The sequence below is a fragment of the Phalangium opilio genome, unplaced genomic scaffold, assembly GCF_054372755.1.
Source record: "Phalangium opilio isolate 3A_F unplaced genomic scaffold, DU_Popi_V2 ptg000009l_1, whole genome shotgun sequence".
Classification (NCBI taxonomy): Eukaryota; Metazoa; Arthropoda; class Arachnida; order Opiliones; family Phalangiidae; genus Phalangium; species Phalangium opilio.
In genome coordinates, this window is record NW_028324146.1 from 15,612,003 (window position 1) to 15,618,000 (window position 5,998).

Sequence of the window (5,998 nt, forward strand, 5' to 3'; positions counted from 1 at the left end):
ATCTATTATTACAATATTCTTCAGTCTTGGGTTTACTTGTAGTTGAAACGTATTTCTTCGTTGGTGGTACATCTCTCCCTGACTCGTAGTTAGAACAATTTATGGGTATGTTGCATGTTGAAAATCCTTTAACAATTGGACATTCCGGGGAATATTTTCGATGCTCCTCGTTTACTTTATCATTAGCTTTCCAACTATGTAATGTTATATCATAATAAAAACATTTAACGGAATCGCCCTTCTTTAAATAATAAAAACCATGTTTCGCAAACTCTGACGGTCTTATATTACTAACGGGGTAATCTTTAAAATTTTCGAGCCGTAGTTTTTCCCAGTTCATTATAGCTTTACGTTTTGTCCCGAACTAATATAATTTCAATCACTGTTGCAGATATATCTTAAAAATTTTACCTACGTCACACTACACGTGACTCGCATTTGATTGACAGGTGTGATTCTGAATTATGCAAATTTGAATCATTTTCGATTCATTTGCATGTTTAAGGTCGGATTTCTCAATTATACAAATTTGGATCATATTCGGTTAATTTGCATGGTGAAAAGTGGGATTTCTGAATTATGCAAATTTTGATCATTTTCGGCTAATTTGCATGGTTTAAGGTATGGATTTCTGAATTATGCAAATTTGGATAATTTTTGGCAAATTTTGCATGGTTAAAAGTGGTATTTCTGAATTATGCAAATTTGGATCATTTTCACCTAATTTGCATGGCTAAAAGTGTGGTAACGTACTACTGTCATGCATAAAACATCGTTTCTTGGTTTTCGCCAGAATTGTTTGGTGTTTCTCAACCTACCGAATATTGCCGTTAAGTCGCCTTCCAACTCGTCCCTGCTGAGCAATTGAAGATACTGTTCTGCTGTGATCTTTTCCTTCTGATTTATCGCATTCATTTTATAAAATATTCCTGAACTGAGCTGACGAATGTTTGCGTCATTTAGTAAAAAAAAAGATATTGCTGATTAAGTCTGAACTGTGGGTGTTTTGATTTCAGTTTGCTTTTGATAAATTCACTTGAAGTTAATTTCACTTTACGAGGGTGAAATTGGCCAAATTTTCCTTCAACATAAAGGTGTGGGAAACACTTAACATCGAGAGCCTTGTCCCTGGTGTCAATTGGTGCGGCCTTAAGCATCTGGTATATCGTCGAAGCTGAAATATTCTGTCGTCTCTCGTGCAAAGGATATATGGTATATTGCTCATAATCTGCTTGTTTTTGAGGTGTAATTTGAGTCAGTAAGGCACGGTGTTCCTCATTTTCCATGTCATTGGTGGATAGACCAGTTATATCTACAACGTGTTGTAGGTTTTGATCCATCTGTTTTTGTAGATTTTGTGGTTCACCAGGCAACGTTATCTGGGAATAATGTATATTCACTCGCTTGAGAAAGTGTAACGCAGCATAAACTTTATTGACATCTACAATGTCCTCCCAGATTATTTTAGTTTTAGTGGGAGTACCACGTACCACGATGTACAGCTCATGGTTTACATTTATCGGATCTTCTGGTCGAGGAAGCTTTTTAAGGGTTTCTTCTAGAGGTAAAGGAAGATGATCAGTTGTACCTTTCATCTTTTTAACCATAAGCCGATTCGGAATACGTTTATTTCCTGCAGGCACCATGGTAGTAACGACTTGAAAAGCTTTCGCACGCTGAATCAGTAACTTCTCATAGTCGTTGAGCTGACTTATTTGAGGAGGGACTTCACTGACATAGAGGTCATTAAGGACACAAGTATGTGGGAGTTGATTTGCTCGGATCTTTTGAAGACATAAATGACACACATAGTCACTGTGGGGAATTTTATCCGAATTGAGGTACTCTAGAAGCTGTAGCCAAACATCTGTATTTAGTGGTTTTCGCAGTCGCCCTATGGATGACACATCTCTTGAAGTGTAAAGTTTTTCGCATGATATACATGCTAATTTTGGTGTATCCAGACATATTTTAGTAAACTTTTGAAACGATGATTTGTGGTTTTCAATAATATTATCTTCCACAATTTTCTCCATGTCCTCAGATGCGATGGCGACTCCTATAACCGTTGGTCGGTTCCCCAGAGCTTTGATTTTCTGCACATCGGCGTTTTTTAGTGCTTCATCGAATTGTGTTAGTAAGTTACAATCGCTCTGTACATAATACATGTCTCTGACAATGCTCCTAAGTCTGGGGAAATGAGATTTTACTGTATTGACGAGTGCAATATTTGAAGATAGTTGTGTAGTTTCAGTTGACATCGAATATAGTTGCGCTGGTGTTTTGATTGGCAAGTCTTGGAAAATCTTCGCCAATATGGTCAAAACCGCTTCGTCTAATGCACATAAAATGTCATTACATGCCCAAACTAAACCTTTTGCTTCTTTCTCAACTGTATTAAAAACGGCCCTTCCGCTTTCATCAATTTGTATTGGTATATCTTTATGTTTGTACAACTTGTAACATCGTTCCACATAAAATGGCTCCTGATTATTTCGATGTTGTGATCTTCCCTGCAGTGCCTCGAACTTGTCCTTCACATGACTATCTGCAGGGCAGAAGTTAAGTTTCTTGAGCCCTACTGTTAGTTTATCTTGCAAACGTTGGACCATATATTTAGGTGCCCTAATGATACCTGCCTATTGTGCATAGCCCACTTCACCAGTTTTTCGGCTTCCAATCTATCTCCAATTTTTTTAGCAACTTCCCTGATAATTATCTCAACATTGCCTCAAAATTGAAGTTTTCTGATCGATCGACTTCGCTCTACAGCTTTGTGATGTACTTGAGGGTGTGAAGCAGAATAACGGGCTACAGCTTTTTGATGTACTTGAGGGTGTGAAGTTTTATAGCGCGCTACAGCTTGTTGGTGAGCTTCAGGATTTGAGGCAGTATACCGAGCTACAGCTTGTTGGTGAACTTCAGGGTTTGAGGCAGTATACCGAGCTACAGCTTGTTGGTGAACTTCAGGGTTTGAGGCAGTATACCGAGCTACAACTTGTTGGTGCACTTCAGGATGTGAAGCAGTATACCGTGCTACAGCTTGTTGGTGCACTTCAGGATGCGAAGCAGTATACCGTGCTACAACTTGTTGGTGCACTTCATGATGCGAAGCAGTATACCGTGCTACAGCTTGTTGGTGCACTTCAGGATATGAAGCAGTATACCGAGCTACAGCTTGCTGGTGCACTTCAGGATGTGAAGCAGTATAGCGAGCTGAAGCTTCCCGTTCTTTTTGAGGGTGCCTCTTTAGATAACGAGCTGCTGCTTCCAGTAGTTGCTCAGCACGAGAGGTCTCTGTTACTTTAGGCCTTCCCCCCTTGTTTTAATAGGCCTACCAATTCTTTTGATATCTTGACTGTCATCCTTGCTCTGTTTATAGCAGCTTCGGATTCAGCATTTCCATTGGAGCCTGTCTCATGAGGAACACAAACGTCGTAGTGCCCCGATAGGTCGCTTCCCATAAAACGCAAGCGTCTTATCGGGCCTCCGTTATCCCCATCAAAACGACCCCTTAGGTCAGAATTTTGGAAAACCTCGAAAGTGAACGGATATATCGCCCCTGCGGCTTTGACCTCGCAAACGGAACCATAATTAGACGTATTGAACACGGCGCCGTAGTAGGCCTCACGGTTGGGGTACACTTGGCCACGCTCATCACAGGTGAAAGCCTGAAATTCTTCCCAGTGTTGATAAACGTACTTTACAATGGTAGATCTCACACTGTTCGAATTCTTTAAGTTGGTGTTTCCATGAATACAGTAGGAAATAACATGAAACAAGCAGGATCCATCACCAGGCATACGAACTAGTCTATGTGGTGTTATCATATCTTCACTAAACTTCAGAAACACTGTTTCAGCCATCGCTGAATGAAAGACTTGTAAAATTAGCAACTTGAAAAAGGTCAACATTATGTTGAAACAGTACTTAACTTTCTGTATCCAATTCGACCGCAATGATATGAAGGTGTGATCAAACAATACCTGATCTTTAAAAATCCAATTCAAGCGCATTGAGCCAATGTAGTATGAAAGCGCGAAATTATTATTAAAAGATTTAAAATAAATTTTTATTTAATCAACAGAATAGATTTAAGAAAAACTAAAATGAATCAAAACACGCTTGGAAAAGGAAATGAGTAAAAAATTTATTTACTAAAACATTAAGTAAAAAACATAAACTTTACAATACGAAAGAATCATATTAGTAAAAAATATTAATATTAAATGACGAAAAAATTAAATTATTATGTCCTATTACGAGGGGATCTAAATTATAAAACCCCCATTTCAGGGGCAAACAGGGGAAAATTCCCGCTTTTGGGACTTTTTCCTTTCCTTGCATGCTAAGTCCTACTTGTATGCCAAATTTTATCATTCTCGCAACACCGGAAGTGCCCTAGAGGTTTAGATGATGACTCTAATTCTAAACCCCCATTTCAGGGGCTAAAAGAGGAAAACTCCCGCTTTTGGGACTTTTCCCTTTGCTTGTATGCTTAGTGGTACAAGCATGCCAAATTTCATCATTCTAGCATCACCGGAAATGCCCTAGAGGTTTTGATGATGTGTCAGTCAGTCAGTCAGTCAGTCAGTCTCATAATGTGTCATTTTCACAAAGGATTATCATAGAAACCAATTGAGTTAGAAAGCTGGAAGTTGGAGGACTTCCTAGGATTAACACTGTGCCCTTGAGGTGCAAATATGAGTGGTGTACTATTCCCCAGTACCGAGTTACGAGGGGGTGAAAATGAGGCTGAAATGTTTCGGGTAAAGGATTGCTGGTAGTGCACGACAACTTGGTGGGTGCACTGCCGTGCACCCAGATATTCACTCGCTTGAGAAAGTGTAACGCAGCATAAACTTTATTGACATCTACAATGTCCTCCCAGATTATTTTAATTTTAGTGGGAGTACCACGTACCACGATGTACAGCTCATGGTTTACATTTATCGGATCTTCTGGTCGAGGAAGCTTTTTAAGGGTTTCTTCTAGAGGTAAAGGAAGATGAAAAGTTCTACCTTTCATCTTTTTAACCATAAGCCGATTCGGAATACGTTTATTTCCTACAGGCACCATGGTAGTAACGACTTGAAAAGCTTTCGCACGCTGAATCAGTAACTTCTCATAGTCGTTGAGCTGACTTATTTGAGGAGGGACTTCACTGACATAGAGGTCATTAAGGACACAAGTATGAGGGAGTTGATTTGCTCGGATCTTTTGAAGACATAAATGACACACATAGTCACTGTGGGGAATTTTATCCGAATTGAGGTACTCTAGAAGCTGTAGCCAAACATCTGTATTTAGTGGTTTTCGCAGTCGCCCTATGGATGACACATCTCTTGAAGTGTAAAGTTTTTCGCATGATATACATGCTAATTTTGGTGTATCCAGACATATTTTAGTAAACTTTTGAAACGATGATTTGTGGTTTTCAATAATATTATCTTCCACAATTTTCTCCATGTCCTCAGATGCGATGGCGACTCCTATAACCGTTGGTCGGTTCCCCAGAGCTTTGATTTTCTGCACATCGTCGTTTTTTAGTGCTTCATCGAATTGTGTTAGTAAGTTACAATCGCTCTGTACATAATACATGTCTCTGACAATGCTCCTAAGTCTGGGGAAATGAGATTTTACTGTATTGACGAGTGCAATATTTGAAGATAGTTGTGTAGTTTCAGTTGACATCGAATATAGTTGCGCTGGTGTTTTGATTGGCAAGTCTTGGAAAATCTTCGCCAATCTGGTCAAAACCGCTTCGTCTAATGCACATAAAATGTCATTACATGCCCAAACTAAACCTTTTGCTTCAACTGTATTAAAAACGGCCCTTCCGCTTTCATCAATTTGTATTGGTATATCTTTATGTTTGTACAACTTGTAACATCGTTCCACATAAAATGGCTCCTGATTATTTCGATGTTGTGATCTTCCCTGCAGTGCCTCGAACTTGTCCTTCACATGACTATCTGCAGGGCAGAAGTTAAGTTTC